Source organism: Pan paniscus, chromosome 1 (genome assembly GCF_029289425.2).
Source record: "Pan paniscus chromosome 1, NHGRI_mPanPan1-v2.0_pri, whole genome shotgun sequence".
Lineage (NCBI taxonomy): Eukaryota > Metazoa > Chordata > Mammalia > Primates > Hominidae > Pan > Pan paniscus.
Genome location: NC_073249.2, coordinates 178,486,290 through 178,504,516, shown reverse-complemented (window position 1 = coordinate 178,504,516; position 18,227 = coordinate 178,486,290). Strand labels below are relative to the sequence as shown.

The following is an 18,227-nucleotide window of genomic DNA, read 5'->3' as shown; positions in this document are numbered from 1 at the left end:
TATTATAACACTAACTGTGGCAAACTACTTATATCTTCAGTAGAAATACTAAAAGATGAACCTATCAGAAATAATGAAGACGACTTTTCAAGACATAGACAGTAAAGTAAGATAAAAATAGGAACAACAAAAAGTTAAAAAGAGGGGAGATGAAATTAAAGTGTGGAGTTTTTATTCATTTTCTTTTTGCTTGTTTGTTTAAGCAATCAGTGTTAAGTTGTCATCAGTTTAAAACAAAGGGTTATGACATATTATTTGTAAGCCTCGTGTTAACTTCAAATCTAAAATAATACAACATAACACAAAAAATAAAGGGCAAAAAATTAAAACACACTGTCAGAGAAAATCGCCTTCACTAACAGGAAGACAGGAAGAAAAGAAGGAAGATAAGACCACAGAACAACCAGGAAACAACAAAAATGGCAGAAGTAAGTCTTTATTTATCAATAACACTGAATGAAAATGGACAGACTTCTCCGCTCAAAAGAAATGGAGCGGTTAAATAAATTAAAAACAACAACAACAACAACAATAATCAACAATTTCTTGCCTACAAGAAACACACTGCATCCATAAGGACACACACAGACTGAAAACAAAGGAATGGGAAAAGATTTCATGCAAATGGAAATCAAAAAAGAGTAGAAGTAGCTAAACTTATATCAGATGAAATAGATTTCAAGATAAAAATTATAAAAAGAGACAAGTTCACTATATAATGATAAAGCAATCAATTCAGCAAGAGGATGTAACAATTATAAATATATATCACCCAACATTGGAGCAACCAGATATATAAAGCAAATATTATTAGAGCTAAAGAGATAGATCCCAATACAGTAATAGATGGGGACTTCAACACTCCACTTTCAGTACTAGACAGACATCCAGACATAAAATCAGCAAAGAAATACCAGACTTAATCTGCACTATAGCCTAAATAAACCTAATAGATATTTACAGAACAGTTCATCTAAGGGCTGCAGAATACAGATTCTTCTCCTCAGCACATGGATCATTCTCAAGGGTGAATCATATGTCAGGCCCCAAAACAAGTCTTAAAAAGTTGAAATTATATCATGTGTCTTCTCTGACCACAATGGAATAAAACTGGAAATCAATAACAAGAGAAATTTTGGACACTACACCAACAGATGGAAATTGAACAACATGCTCCTGGATAACCAGTGGGTCAATAAACATATTAAGAAGAAAATTTTAAAATTTCTTAAAGTAAATGTACATGAAAATACAACATACCAAAATCTATGGGATACAGCAAAAGCAGTACTAAGAGGAAAGCTTATAGCAGTAAGCGCCTAAATTTAAAAAGACGACAAGTAGGTGGGAAAAAAAAAGATAAAATTCTTCAAATGAACAACCTAATGATGCATCTTAAAGAATTAGAAAGGCAAGAAAAAACCAAAGCCAAAATTAGTAGAAGTAAAGAAATACTAAAGAGAAGAAATAAATAAAGTTGAATTAAATAAAACAATACAAAAGATGAACAAAGTAGAACAGAGGCCTCAGAAATACCACCACATATCTACAACCATCTGATCTTTGACAAATCTGACAAAAACAAGCAATGGGGAAACGATTCCCTATATAATAAATGGGGCTGGGAAAACTGGCTAGCCATATGCAGAAAGCTGAAACTGGATCCCTTCCTTACACCTTATAGAAAAATTAGCTCAAGATAGATTAAAGACTTACATGTAAGACCTAAAACCATAAAAACCCTAGAGGAAAACCTCAGCAATACCATTCAGGACATAGGCATGGGCAAAGTCTTCATGACTAAAACTGAAAAAGCAATGGCAACAAAAGCCAAAATAGACAAATCGGATCTAATTAAACTAAAGAGCTTCTGCACAGCAAAAGAAACTGTCATCAGTGTGAACAGGCAACCTACAGAATGGGAGAAAATTTTTGCAATCTATCCATCTGACAAAGGTCTAATATCCAGAATCTACAAAGAACTTAAACAAATTTACAAGAAAACAAACAAACAACCCCATCAAAAAATGGGTGAAGGATATGAACAGACACTTCTCAAGAGAAGACATTTATGCAGCCAACAAACTTATGAAAAAATGCTCATCATCATTGGTAATTAGAGAAATGCAAATCAAAACCACAATGAGATATCATCTCATGCCAGTTAGAATGGCGATCATTAAAAAGTCAGGAAATAACAGGTGCTGGAGAGGATGTAGAGAAATAGGAACCCTTTTACACTGTTGGTGGGAGTGTAAGTTACTTCAACCACTGTGGAAGACAGTGTGCCAATTCCTCAAGGATCTAGAACTAGAAATACCATTTGACCCAGCAATCCCATTACTGGGTATATACCCAAAGGATTATAAATCATTCTACTATAAAGACACATGCACACATATGTTTACTGCAGCACTGTTCATAAGAGCAAAGTCTTGGAACCAACCCAAATGCCCATCAATGATAGACTGGATTAAGAAAATGTGGCACATATATATCATAGAATACTATGCAGCCATAAAAATGATGAGTTCATGTCCTTTGCAGGGACAGGGATGAAACTGGAAACCATCATTCTCAGTAAAATAACACAAGAAGAGAAAACCAAACACTGCATGTTCTCACTCATATGTGGGAGTTGAACAATGAGAACACATGGACACAGGGAGGGGAACATCACACAACAGGACCTGTCGAGGGGTGGGGGGCTGGGGGAGGGATAGCATTAAGAGAAATACCTAACATAAATGATGAGTTGATGGGTGCAGCAAACCAACATTGCACATGTATACTGATGTTAAAAACCTGCATCTTGTGCACATCTACCACAGAACTTAAAGTATAATAAAAAAGAAAGGATAAACAAAATCAACAAACCTTTAGCCACAACAGAAAAAAAAAAAAAAGAGAAGACCCAAATAAATAAAAACAGAGATGAAACAGAAGGCATTACAAAAGATATGGCAGAATTTCAAAGGATCATTAGAGGATACTACGAGTGTCTGTATTCCATAAATTGGAAAACCTAGAAAAAAATGTACAAATTTCTAAACACGTAAAACCTACCAAGATTGAACCATGAGGAAATCCAAAACTTGAATAGACTAATATGTAATAATATGAAAACTGTAATAAAAAGTCTCCTAGCAAAGAAAAGCACAGGGCTCGATGGATTCACTAAATAATTTTATCAAACATTTATTTTTGTTATTTTATTTTATTACTTTGTTGTTATTTTATTTTATTTTTGAGATGGGATCTCACTCTGTTGCCCAGGCTGGAGGACAGCGGTGTGATCACAGCTCACTGCAGCCTCGACTGCCAGGGCTCAAGCAATTCTCCCATCTCAGCCTCCTAAGTAGCTAGGACAACAGATGTATGCCACCACACCTATCTACTCTATCATTATTATTATTATTATTTGTAGAGACAAGGTCTCACCATGTTGCCCAAGCTGGTCTCAAACTCCTGGGCTCAAGAGATCCTCCCGCCTTGGCCTCTCAAAATGCTGGGATTACAGGGATGAGCCATCATGCCTTGCAACCCAAACATTGGAAGTAGAACTAATACCAATCCTAAACAAACTATTCCAAAAAATAGAGGAGGGAGCACTTTCAAACTCATTACATGGTCAAGTACTATCCTGATACCAAAACCAGATAAAGACACATCAGAGAAAGAAAACTACAGATCAATAACCCTGATGAACATTGATATAAAAACTCTCAGCAAAATACTAGCAAATCGAATTTGACAATACATTAGAAAGATTATTTATCATGACCAAGTGAGATTTATTTCAGGGATGCAAGGATGGTTCAACATAAGCAAATCAATCAATGTGATACATCGTATCAACAGAATGAAGGACAAAAATCATATAATCATTTCAATTAATACTAAAAAAGTATGTTATAAAATTCAACACCCCTTCATAATAAAAACTCTCAAAAAAACTGAGTATATAAAGAACATACCTCAACACAATAAAAGCCATATACAACAGACCCACAGCTAGTATCATACCGAGTCGGGAATAACTGAAAACCCTTCCCCTAAGATCTGTAACACGACAAGGATGCTCACTTTCACCGCTGTTATTCAATATAGCACTGGAAGTCCTACCTGGAGCAATCAGACCAGAAAGAAAGAAAGGGCATCCAACTTTATTGGAAACGAACAAGTCAAATTATCTTTCCTTGCAGATGATGCAATTTTATATTTGGAAAAAACCTAAAGACCCCACCAAAAAACAAAACTGATACTGCACACATGGAAAGCTTTTCTCCCTAGTTCACTAGCTCCCCATCAACCTTCCACCCCATTCCCACCCAATCCCACATTTCTCCATGACCAAAAATATCATATCAGTAAGGAAGATGTGGGCTTCTTGCCTGGCCAAGCCTCTTTTGCATACTTGTTCTTCTTGGGTTCATTTACAGTTTCAGGGTTATGGACTGTAAGGTTTGGTGCAGGGTTCGTGTTCACTGCTGCCGGCACAATGGGAGTCAAGGCCACAACAGGGGCAAGGTTTGGATATGGCATAAACAAGCCACCAATGAGTGCTGTCTTGTGGAAACTGGGAGCCTGCTTCACTGTGTGTAGGGCACAGGCCCCCGTAGAGTCCTCCCCTGAAGGCAAAGTTCTGCATGCGCCTTCTCCCTGATTCCTCCAGGCCCAAGGAGCCAGGGCCCTCCCCCAGCTTCTTCTTGACTGGGACCACTGCAGTTTGCACTATGTTCCTGAATCGACAAACTGAGGGATCCACATTCTCTGAGTTGATGATCTCATCATCCTCACTGAATGTCACCCGGGAGTTCTTCCTCTTCCTCTTTGGTCTTGGAATGTTAGATTTCCCTCCTCAATGGTAAAGGTGGAAATCCACTTGTTGTGGGCAGTGTTGAACTATGTCAGGTTATCAAGCTTAGTTTTCTCCTCTGGAAGCCCCAGTAAGCCCCTGAGTTAATCATCCTCTTCACCCGTCTTCTCAACTCCTTTCAGAGCCAATGGCAATGGCCCAAGTATCTCGCGCAAAGTGTATGCCCCTGTGGATGTGTCAAATGAGACCCTGGAATCAATCGGAATTTGCTGAGGCTTGTGAGGCTCCAACTGAATGTGACCAAGAAAGTGCTGTGTGTACTGTTGAGATCTATCAGGAAAACTCTCCTCAGATGCTTGTGGTAGACAAGTGCAGTATGGATCCAAGAGCAAGACTGGTGTTCAGTGGTAAAGTCACACAAATCAAGGTTTATCCCAAATAAGTAATACTTCTTTTCACCAATAATCAGTTTCTCAATTAGTTTGTCTTGTTTAACTAAATCCAGATGTCAACCAGGAGGGGGCTTACCTGCCCAGGTTGGGCAGTGGAGCAGCGGGAGGCTGGAGCCAGAGTTTGTGACTGCCACCATCTTGCATCTTCCCCTCCCATTTGGTAGGCCCAAAGGAAAAAATTAAAAATTAATCAGTGTACAAAAATTAGTTACATTTCTATAACCAGTAACCTTCAGAGAGCCAAATTAAGAATTCAATCCCATTTTCAATAGCCACACACACAGAAATATACCTAAGAATACATTTAACCAAGGAGGTGAAAGAATTCTACAAGGAGAAATACAAAACACTGTTGAAATTGTAAGTGACACAAACAAATGGAAAAACATCCCATGCTCATGGTGCATTAGGATCAGTTATGTTAAAATGACCATACTACCCAAAGCAATCTACAGATTCAACACAATTCCTATCAAATTACCAACATCATTTTTTAAAGAATTAGAAAAAAAATCCTAAAGTTCATATGAAACAAAAAAAAAAAAAAGAAAAAGCCTGAATAGCTAAAGCAATCCTAAGTAAAAAGGACAAATCTGGAAGCATCACATTATATAGCTTTAACTTATATTACAAAACTATAGTAACTAAAACAGCATGGTACTAGAAGAAAAACAGACACATAATCAATGGAATAGAATAGATAACCCAGAAATAAAGCCACATACCCACAATTAACTAATGTTGACAAAAACAAACAATGGGGAAAGGACACCTTATTCAATGAATAGCGCTGGGAAAATTAGCTAGCCATATGCAAAATTAAACTTGGACCCTTATCTCACCATACACAGTAATTAATTCATGATATATTAAAGACTTAAATGTAAGACCTGAAACTATAAAAAGCCTGGAAGAAAACCTAGGGAAAAACTCTACTGAATATTGGCCTAGACAAACAACTTATGACAAAAACCCCAAAAGCAAATGCAACAAAAACAAAAATAGACAAATAGGACTTAAACTATAAAGGTTCTGTACAACAAAATATATAATCAACATAGTAAACAGACAACTTACATAGTAGGAGAAAATATTTGCAAACTATGTCTTTGACAAAGGACTAGAATCCACAAGTAACTCAAACAACTCCCACACACACTAAAAAAAGAAAAACCAGTAAAAAACCAGGCAAAGGACCTGAACAGTCATTCCTCAAAAGAAGAAATAAAAGCGGCTAACAAACACACAAAAAAATGCTCAACATCACTAATCATCAGAGAAATGCAAATTAAAACCACAATGAGATATCATCTCACATGCATCAGAATGGCTACTACGAAAACGTCAAAAAACAGCAGATGCTGGCATGAATGTGGAGAAAAGGGAACGCTTACACACTGTTCTTGGAAATGAAAATTATTCAACTTCTATGGAAAACAGTATGGTGACATGTTAAAGAATTAAAAATAGAATTACAATTTGAGCCAATAATCCCACTGGTGGGTATTTACCCAAAGGAAAATAAATAATTACATTAAAAAGGCATCTGTATTCATATATTCATTGCAGCACTGTTGATAATAACCAAGTCATGGAACTTGGGCAAAGAAAATGTGATGTATATATATACACCATGGAACACTATACAGCCATAAAAGGAATGAAATCATGTCCTTTGCAGCAACACAGATAGGCCAATGTCCTAAATGAACTAACTCAGAAACATAAAATCAAATACTGCATGTTCTCGTTTATAAGTGGAAGATAAACAACAGGTGCACTGGACACAAAGATGAAAAGAATAGACATTGGAGACTCCAAAAATGGTGGGGAGAAGAGGGCAAATATGGGTTGAAACATTATCTATTGGGCAAAATGTTCACTATTTGGGTGATGTGGGTGATAATTACACTAGAACCACAACTTCCACATTACACAATATATCCATGTAACAAACATAGAATGTACCTCCTGAGTCTAAAATTTTAAAAAGTTTTTTAAAAACTCGATAAAAAGACAACCACATTTTTAAATCAGAAAATAATTTGAATATATATTTCTCCAAAGAAGATATACAAATTACCAATAAGTACATGAAATAATGCTCAACATCATTAGTCAGAAGGGAAATGTACATCAAAACCCCAATAAGACACCACTTCATGCACACTAGGATGGCTATAATCAGAAAAGATAGCTAATAAAAAAGTTCAGCAAGGATGCCAGGTGAAAAGGCAAAATGGTAAGCCATTATAAATAATAGTTTGGCAATTTCTCAAAATGGTCAAAATAGATTTATCACATAAATGTTGACAGTATTATTATTTTTTAGCAGCCAAAAAGTGGCAACAACCCAAACTAAATGATCCATCTATCAACTGATGAATGGATTAAAAAAAGTGTCATTATCTATACAATGGAATACCATCCAGCCATATAAAAAAGAATAAAGTGACATGTACTACAACCTGGGCAAGACTTTAATATATTATATTAAGTATAAGAGGCCAGTCACAAAGACCATATATCATATGATTCAATTTATATGAAATGTGCAGAACTGGCATCTACAGGAATTGGACTGGTTGCTGCTTAGGAGTGGAGGAGAAATGAGGAGGGGGAGAATGGTACTTCACTCCCAATGGTTACAAAATATCTTCTCTGTGGGGTGATGAAATGTTTTGAAATTAGATGTGATTTTTTTGAGTATAGTAAAAGCCATTGAACTGTGTACTTAAAATGTGTGAATTGTATAGTAGGTGAATTATATCTTAACAAAGCTTTTTTAAAATAAAAAGCCTTTAGAATTGAGTAATAAGTGACATTATTAGTTTTCATTATCTCAAGTAGATACATCAATTTTACAGATAAAAGAGGGTAAATAATTCATTAATTTTGTACAGTGTTTTCTGGTAAGTATAGAAAAGATCTGAACATGAAATACCTGTACTTACACAGAATGCTTCCCTCTATATTGTACACTTGTTAAGAGTACATATTCTTAACAAGTACATACAGAATTACAAAGACTGACTATATGCCAGGTCTTGATGAAATATTAATACATTTCAAATAATTCAAAGTATATTCTCTAGCTGAGAAGAAATTAAAGTAGCTGTCAATAAGCAAAGGTGAGAGAATAACCAACTAAGAGAAAATTAAGAAATACATTTCTAAATTACCACAGAGCCAATGAAGAAATCACAATAGAAATTAGAATATATTTTGAAGTGAATAATACAAATACAACATAAAATTATTAGATGCATCTAAAGCAGTGGCGTAGAGGGAAAATTACATTCTTAAATGTATAGATTAGAAATGGCTTAAAATCAATAACATAAGCCTCTACTTTAAAAGACTAGAAGAAAAAGTAGAACATAAAACTTTCAGCATAAGTTAATGTAACAGAAAAAGACTTGTCCCAGACAAGTAAAAGTGACACAAACTGTTATTCAAAAAGAATAATAAAATGAACAAATTCTTAAAACATAGGGGGACAAATTAAACTCGAATTACTATTATCATGATTGAAAAGGGAGATACTTATATGCTTATAAATTCTATACTTGTGTTTAAAAGTGGGCGGGGCCAATATGGCAGACTAGAAGCAGCTCGTGTGTGTCACTGTCATGGAAAGGAAACAAAAGGGCTGACGAACACAGATGCTGCAGGCCGCTCATATGAGAAACCACGTTGGAATCCAACAGGGCAGAGGAACACAGAGAGCACAAAGGAGTAAAGTTGGGCACCACCCATCTGAGCTCAGCGCAGAACCAGGAGGACCCCTCCAACACTGGAAAGGGTGAGTGACAGTCCCCAGGGGAATTTACACTCTCCACAGGGACCTGTGCAAGACCAGGAACAGGAGAATCACCCTGTCACCCATCCTGCACCTTCCTCCACAATACTTCTAGACTGAGGCAGAGAGCCACCTGGACATTTTGCAGGGAGAACTTCTGAGTCCAAGAGGACTGCCACAAGCCTTGGGCCCTGGAGCAGACCAGCACCAGTACCACAAACCCAATAGAGGCTGCAGTCAGCTACGGTGCCACGGAGCAGTAACATTGCTCCACCACTGCATGCCAGCCAGGCCTCAGCAGCAACTTCCAGCCCAGCAGCCGTACTTTGGTTCAAACTTGGTCAGCCAATCCTCCCACCCCCACCACTGGTAGCCAGCTGGACAATGCTTACTAGAGTGTCCAGCCCAGAGGTCCCACTTCTGTGTGAATTCAGCTGGAGGGTGTAGCCTCCTGTTGTCACATGAAACATCCAGACCACAGAGCATGAGACCCCAACAGCCCTAGTCACTGGTAGCCAGGCAGGTGACGCCTGCTAGAGCCTCTGGCCCAGTGGCTCCACTGCTGTGTGAGGTCAGCTGGAGGGTGCGGCTTCCAGTTGTCACAGGAAATATCTGGATGGCAGAGCAAGAGATCCCAGCTACCACCACCACTAGTATCCAGGTGGGCAACAACTGCTAGAGCTTCTAGCCCAGCAGCCTTGCTTCTGTGTGAGCCTGGCTGGAGGGTGCAGCCTCCTGTTGTTCTGAGAAATGCCTGAATGGCAGTGTGCATGGCCCTATAACCCCTGCCAATCATAGCCAGGCAGGCAACACCTGCTAGGCTTTCCAGCCAAGTGGCCCTACGTTTGCCTGAATGTGTTGAGGGGCACAGCCTCCTGCTGCCCTGAAAAAGCCTGAAAGGCAGGGCTGGAAACCCCACCAATCCCTAGCTACCCATAGCCAGACAGGCAATACCCAGTAAGAGTTTCCAACCCAAAAGTCCCACATCCACCTGAACTCTGTGAGTAGACACAACCCCATCTTTCTCCCAGGAAGCACACAAACAGCAGACTATGGGCAAGGACACAGCTAGCTGGCCAACTGAAGGCCCAGCCTGAGGGAGCTCCATGGACCACAACCCCCAACAAAAGAAATGCAGAGAGGAAGACAGTAATTGCAGAGGGGGCTCCTCCAAGACCCAGTAGTAGACTAGAATAGAAGGCAGTCAACCAAACCCACCTTATACCATAATCAAACCCCCAAGGGCATTAAAGAAGAAAAAAGCAAAACAATCCATTCAAAGGACAGCAAATTCAAAGACTGAAAGAACGTAAGACCACAAAGATGATAAACAGAAGAACTCTGACAACCCAAAAAGCCAGAGTGCCTTCTTTTCTCCAAACAACCACACTAACTCTCCAGCAAGGGTTCTTAACTGAGCTGAGATGGCTGAAATGACAGAAATAGAATTCAGAATATGAATAGAAATGAAGATTGTCGAGATTCAGGAGACTGCTGAAACCCAATGCAAGGAAGCTAATAATCACAGTAATCACAGGAGCTGACAGAAAAAATAGCCGGTATACAGAATATAACCAACCTGAAACAGCAAAAAGAAAAAAAAAAACCCTACAAAAATTTCATATATCACAAGTATTAACAGCAGACCAAGCTGATGAAAGAATCTAAGGGCTTGATGACTGGCTTTCTCAAATACAACAGTCAGACAAGAATAAAGAAAAAAGAATTGAAAAGGAATGAACAGAACCTCCTGGAAATATGGGATTATGTAAAGATGCCCAATCTACAAGTCACTGGCATCCCTGAAAGACATGAGGAGAAAGGAAGCAACCTGGAAAACATATTTTACAGTATCGTCCATGAGAACTTCCCCATTCTAGCTAGAGAGGCCGATATTCAAATTCAGGAAATGCAAAGAATTCCTGCAAGATATTTCACAAGAAGATCATCCCCAAGACATAATCATCTGATACTCCAAGGTTGAAATGAAAGAAAAAATGATAAAGGCAGCTAGAGAATAAAGGGGAGGTCACTCACTAGGGGAACCCTATCAGACTGACAGAGGACCTCTCAACATAAACCCTACAAACCAGAAGAGACTGGGGACCTGTATTCAACAGTCGTAAAGAAAAAAATTCCAACCATGAATTTCATATCCAGTCAAACTAAGCATCATAAATGAAGGAGAAATATGATCATTTTCAATTTGATCCTATTCAAATGCTGAGGGAATTTGTTAACACCAGACCTACCTTACAAGAGCTCATGAAAGAAGTATGAAATATGGAAAGGAAAGACCATTACCAGGCACTACAAAAACTCATGTAAGCACACACACCAGTGACACTTATAAAGCCACCACACAAACAAGTCTAGCATAACAACCATTTAACAACATGATAGCAGGATCAAATCCATACATATCAATAAGAAACTTGAATGTAAATGGGTTAGGTGCCCCAATTAAAAGGCACAAAGTGGCTGCCAGCTGGATAAAGAAACAGGACCCAATAGTATGCTGTCTTCAAGAGACCCATCTCACATGCAATGTCATCAATAGGCTTAAAATAAAGGGATGAAGAAATATCTACCACACAAATGGAAAACTGAAAAAGGCAGAGTATGCCATCCTAATTTCAGATAAAAGACAGTTTAAACCAACAAACATCAAAGAAGACAAAGAAGGGCATTACATATTGATAAAGGGCTTAATTCAACAAGAAGACCTAAATTAATGTGTACCCAAAACAAGAGCACCCAGATTCATAAAGCAAATACTTACAGACCTTCAAAGAGACTTAGACTCCCACAGAATAATAGTGGAGACTTCAATACCCTGCTGACAGTATTAGACAGATAACTGAGTCAGAAAATTAACGAAGAGATGCAGGACCTGAACTCAACACTTGACGAAATGGAGCTAGTAGACAGCTACATAACTTTCCACCCCAAAGCAACAGAATATACATTCTTTTCATCGCCACGTGGTACACACTGTAAGATCAGCCATGCAATAAGACATAAGACAATCCTCAACAAATTCAAAAACAGCAAAACCATACCACCACACTCTTGGACCACAATACAATAAAAATAGAAACCAAGGCCAAGAGAATCGCTCAAAACCATACAATTACATGGAAATTAAACAACCTGCTCCAGAATAACTTGGGTTAATTATCAAATTAAGGCAGTGTGATGGTTAATGTTAAGTGTCAACTTGACTAGACTAAAGGATGCAGAGTATTGTGTCTGGGTGTATCTGGCTGTTACCAGAAGAGATTAACATTTGAGTAGGTGGACTGGGAGAAGAAGACCCATCCTCAAGAAGACTCACCAACAATGTGGGTGAGCACCATCCAATCAGCTACCAGTGCGGCTAGGAAAACCAGGCAGATGAAGGTAGAAGAAGCTGATTTGCTGAGTCTTCCAGCCTTCATCTTTCTCCCATGCTGCATGCTTCCGGTCCTCAAACATCAGACTCGAAGTTCTTTGGCTTTTGGACTCTTGGATATACACCAGTGGTTTGTCATGGGGTCTTGGGCCTTTGGCCACAGACTGAAGGCTGCACTGTTGGCTTCCCTACTTTTGAGATTTTGGGACTCAGAATGAGCCACTACTGGCTTCCTTGCTCCTCAACTTGCAGACAGTCTATCATGAGACACCTTGTAATCATGTGAGTCAACTCTCCTTCATAAACTCTCTTTCATGTATACATATATCCTATTAGTTCTGTCCCTCTAGAGAACTCTGACTAATACAGTCAGGAATTAAGAAGTTCTTTGAAACTAATGAGAACAAAGACATAGCATATCAGAATCTCTGGGACAAAGCTGAGGCAGTGTTAAGAGGGAAATTTATAGCATTAAATACCTGCATCAAAAAGTTAGAAAGATCTCAAACCACGTAACATCACAACTAGAAGAGCTAGAGAAACAAGAGCAAACAAACTCTAAAGCTAGCAGAAAACAAAGAATAACCGAAATCAGAGCTGAACTGATGGAAACAGAGACATAAAAAAAATACAAAAGATAAACAAATCTAGGAATTGGTTTCTTGAAAAAATTAATAAGATAGTCAGCTAGACAAGAAAAGAGAGCATATCCAAATAAACACTATAATAAATGACAAAGGGAATATTACTACTATTCCATAGAAATACCAATAACCATCAGAGATTACTATGAACACCTCTATGCACACAGACTAGAAAATCTAGAAGAAATGGATAAATTCCTGGACATATACATCCTTCCAAGACTAAACATGGAAGAAATTGAATCTGTGAACAGACCAATAACAAGCTTTGAAACTGAATCAGCAATCGATAGCCGACCAACCAATAAAAGCCAAGAATCAGGTAGATTCACAGCCAAATTCTACCAGATGTTCAAAGAAGAGCTGGTACCATTCTTACTAAAACTATTCCCCAAAATTGAGGAGGAGCTACTCCTCCTCAACTCATTCAATGAGGCCAGCACCATCCTGATATCAAAACCTGGAAGAGACACAACAACAACAAAAAAGAAAACTTCCACCCAATATCCTTGATGAACATAGATGCAAAAATCCTCAACCAAATACTAGCAAACTGAATCCAGTAGCACATCAAAAAGCTTAGCCACCACAATCAAGTAGACTTTAATCCCTGGGATGCAAGGTTAGTTCAACATATGCAAATCAATAGATGTGACTCATCACATAAACAGAACTAAAAACAAAAACCATATGATTATATCAATGAATACAGAAAAGGCTTTTGATAAAATTCAACAATCCTTCATGTTAAAACCCTAAAGAAACTTGGCATTGAAGGAATATAGTTCAAAACAGTAAGAGCCATCAATGACAAACCCACAGCTAACATCACACTGAACGGGCAAAAGCTGCAAGCATTCCACTTGAAAATCGTCATAAGACAAGGATGCCCTCTCTCACCACTCCTATTCAACATAGTATTTTAAGTCCTGGCCAGGGCAATCAGGCGAGAGAGAGAAACAAAAGGCATCCAAATAAGAAAAGAAGTAGTAAAACTATCCCTGTGTGTATATGACATGATTTTGTATTTTAAAAACCCCATGGTTTTGGCCCCAAAGCTCCTTGAACTGATAAGCAACTTGAGTAAAGCTTTGGGATACAAAATCAATGTACAAAAATCAGTAGCATTCCTATTCACTAACAGCACCCAAGCTAAAAGCCAAATCAGGAATGCAATACCATTCACAACTGCCACAAAAAGAATAAAATACCTAGAAGTATGGCTAAGCAGGGAGGTGAAATATCTCTAGAATGACAATTACAAAACTGCTCAAAAAAATCAGAGATGACACCAAAAAATGGAAGAAAATTCCATGCTTATGGATAGGAAGAATAAATATCATTAAAATGACCATACTGCTCAATGCAATTTACAGATTCAATGCTATTCCTATCAAACTACCAATGAAATTTTTCAAATAATTAGAAAAAACTATTCTAAAATTCATATGGAACAAAAAAAGAACCTGAAAAGCCAAGGCAATCCTAGGCAAAAAAAAAAAGAAAAAAAAGCTGGAGGAATCACATTGCCTGACCTCAAACCATACTACAAGGCTAGAGTAACCAAAATACCATGGTACTCATACAAAAGTAGACACATAGGCCAATAGAACAGAAGAGAGAGCCAAGAAATAAAGCCACTCACCTACAGCCATCTGATCTTTGACAAAGCTGACAAAAACAAGCAATGGGGAAAGGACTCCCTACTCAATAAATAGTGCTGGAATAACTGGCTAGCTGAAGATTGAAACTAGACCACTTCCTTAAACCATATGCAAAAATCAACATAAGATTGATTAAAGACCTAAATGTAAACCCTGTAACTGTAAAAACTCTGGAAGATAACCTAGGCAATACCATTTTTGACATAGGAACAGGCAAAGATCTCATGACAGAAAATGTCCAAAGCAATTGCAACAAAAGCAAAAATGACAAATGGCGCCTAATTAAATGAAAGAGGTTTTGCACAGCAAAAGAAACTATTAACAAAGTAAACAGACAACTTACAGAATGGAAGAAAAATATCTGTAAACGATACATATGACAAAGATCTAATATCTAGAATCTACAGGGAACTTAAACACATAAGCAAAAAATGAACAATCCCATTAAAAAGTGGGCAAAGGACATGAACAGACACTTTTGAAAAGAAGGCATACAATGCACCAAAAAGCATATGAAAAAATGTACAATATCACTAATCATTAGAGAAATTCAAATACAAACAACAATAAGATAGCATCGCACATCAGTCAGAATGGCTATCGTTAAAAAGTCAAAAAATAACAGATGTTGGTGAGACTGCAGACAAAAGGAATGCCTATACACTGCTGGCTGGAGTGTAAATTAGTTCAACCATTGTGAAAGACAGTATGGTGACTTCTCAAAAACCTAAAACAGAACTACCATTCAACCCAGCAATCCCATGCCTGGGTATATATTCAAATGAATATAAACTGTTCTACAACAAAGATACATGCATGTGTATATTCACTGCAGCACCATTCACAATAGCAAAGACATGTAATCAATCTAACTGCCCATCAACAGTAGACTGGATAAAGAGAATGTGGTACATACATGCCATGGAATACTACGCAACCCTAAAAAAGAAAGAGATCACATCCTTTGCAGGAACATGGATGGAGCTGGAGGCCATTATCCTTAGCAAAGTAATGCAGGAACATAAAACCAAATACCACATGTTCTCACCTATAAGTGAGAGCTAAATAAAGAGAATACATGAACAAGAAGAGGGCAACAACAGACAATGGGGCCTCCTCGAGGGAGGAGGATAAGAGGAGAGAGAAGTTCAAGAAAAAAAAAAGTCAAGTACTACGCTTGGTACCCCAGTGAGGAAATATTCTGTATAGCAAACCTCTGAGTCATGAATTTACCTATATAACAAATCTGTACATGTACCACTGAACCTAAAATAAAATTTCTTAAAATATTTAAGAAAAAATGCATAGGAAGATATTATGAAAATCTTCATATCATTCAGTTTGATAATATAAATGAAACAGGAAAATTCCTAATAAAACTGACCAAGTAATAGAAAACCCAAATAACTGATATTAAAGAAATTATATCCATTACTGAAAACTATCCCACAAAAATAGGCTTGTTCAAAACATTTAAGAAGGAAATAATTTTGCATAGAAGCTGCCTGAAAAGGGCTGGGGATATTTCCCAACCACTATTTCCTTTTTATGAGGTCAGCCAAAATCTGAGGAGAATATTACAAGAAAGGAAACTTGCAGACCAATCACTGTCATTAACTTAGATGCAAAAATCTTAGGTATAATATTAGCAAATTGAAACCAGTGATTATATTTTTAAGAAAATCATGAATAAGAGATTTGTTTCAAGAATGTGACCATGGTTTAAGACTTGAAAATCAAGTGATTTGCTATATTAAAATAAGGAGTGGTAGCAGAATAATCATCTCAGTAGATACAATGGAATAAAACCTTGTATTTGTAATTTTTAAAAATAAAAAATATTAGAAAATAAGGAATTTCTGTAATCTGACAAAGAATACCCACAAGAAATCTACAAAAAGTATCATATTTAATTAAAAATTATAAAAACCTTTCATCTTTCATGTTGAATAAGACAAGAAACTGTCTATCACCACTTCTATTTGATACTATTTTAGAAACCCTAAATAACAAAACAAGAAAAATAAATAAAATGCATAAAGATTAAAGTGGGAGATTTAAAACTATCATTATTTACAGATTATATTATTATACATTAGAACACTCAAAAACTACAATCTATTAATATTAATGCGTGAATGTAGGTAGGTCAGTGGATTACAGATGACTAAAAGCAGGTAAATTATATTCATCATACCAAGAAAAAACAGAATTGTAAACGGTATAATGAATAATAGCATAAAAATATCAAACATCTAGAGCTAAATCTATAGAAAGACATGCTAGGCCTATGAAATGAAAACTATGTCAAATTATTGGTGGAAATTAAAGATCTAAATTAATAGACACAATTTCATGAACTGGAAGACTGAATATTGTTAAGATGTCAGTTCTCCTCCAATCAAAGCATAGATTCAATGTAGTCTCAATCAAAAACTCAGTGGGTTCTGGCAAGCTGATGATTTTGACATACAGATGGAAATTAAAAGAACCAAGAATAGCAAAAGCAATTTTGAAGCAAGAACAAACGTGAAGGAGTTATGTCATTAGATATAAAGAGTTACTATAAACCTATAGTAAATTGAGAAACTACATTATTAGTACAAAAATAGATAATTAAACCAATAAAATAGAAGAAAATCAAGAATGACTCACATATATACAATTGCAATGGAAGAGAACAGAATCCAGGACTATCTCCGCATAAACACAGCGGAGGGGTAAAGAATAGCTTTTAAAGAAAGATGCTAGGTCATAATCATTTGACAAGCAATGCTTCTGTTGCCTGTACAAGGGTGGAGTGACAAAACGTGAGTTTTATGAGGCTTTAGATACACAGCCATTTTCACAATGATTGTATTTGTTGACTTATGAAGTTGCTTAGGACCAGAGGGTATAAAGCTACACCAAACACATCTGAAAAGCAAAATGCATCTTCCTGCTGTCTCATGATACTTAAGAGATAAGGATCTATCAGGGCACAGGCCCTGCAAACACAAGAACCAAAACGTTGATTGCTGAGACTATAAAGGCTTTTAACCTGGAGATACTTGAAAATCTGGGACTAGCTAGGATAAAAAATTGGGTCTTGGCAACAGATGCAAAGGCTATCTCTAAGAATCGAGAAACAGGCAAGACGTTTTTGGTGTGAGAATCACACCAGGCTATAGAGGTAAAACTGAAAACAGGAAAGGCCTCAAATATATGAGAGGTTTTTGTCAAGATATTTTCTAAATTCTCAAGCTGTGCCAGGTTGGGGGTAAAATAAGCTAATCCAAAGTCTCTGAAAAGCAAACAAAACATCTCTTACAATTATATGTTACTTAAAATGTATCACAAAGAATGACTTTAATAACATTTGAGAGTTGAAAGCCTTGAAAAGAACCGATGAGTTGACATTGACTGCTTGCAAGCACCATTTACCCTGAGGACACTTGACTTCTGAGATTAGT

General features: G+C 37.2%; 1 protein-coding gene and 1 pseudogene across 13 annotated transcripts in view; both read right to left on the bottom strand.

Annotated features, from left to right (window-relative positions):
- The window catches only part of SPATA6 (spermatogenesis associated 6), a 208,876-nt gene that overhangs the window by 59,338 nt on the left and 131,311 nt on the right, over window positions 1-18,227 (bottom strand). The window lies entirely within an intron of this gene.
- LOC129393236 (nuclear inhibitor of protein phosphatase 1-like) lies at window positions 206-12,835 on the bottom strand (annotated as a pseudogene).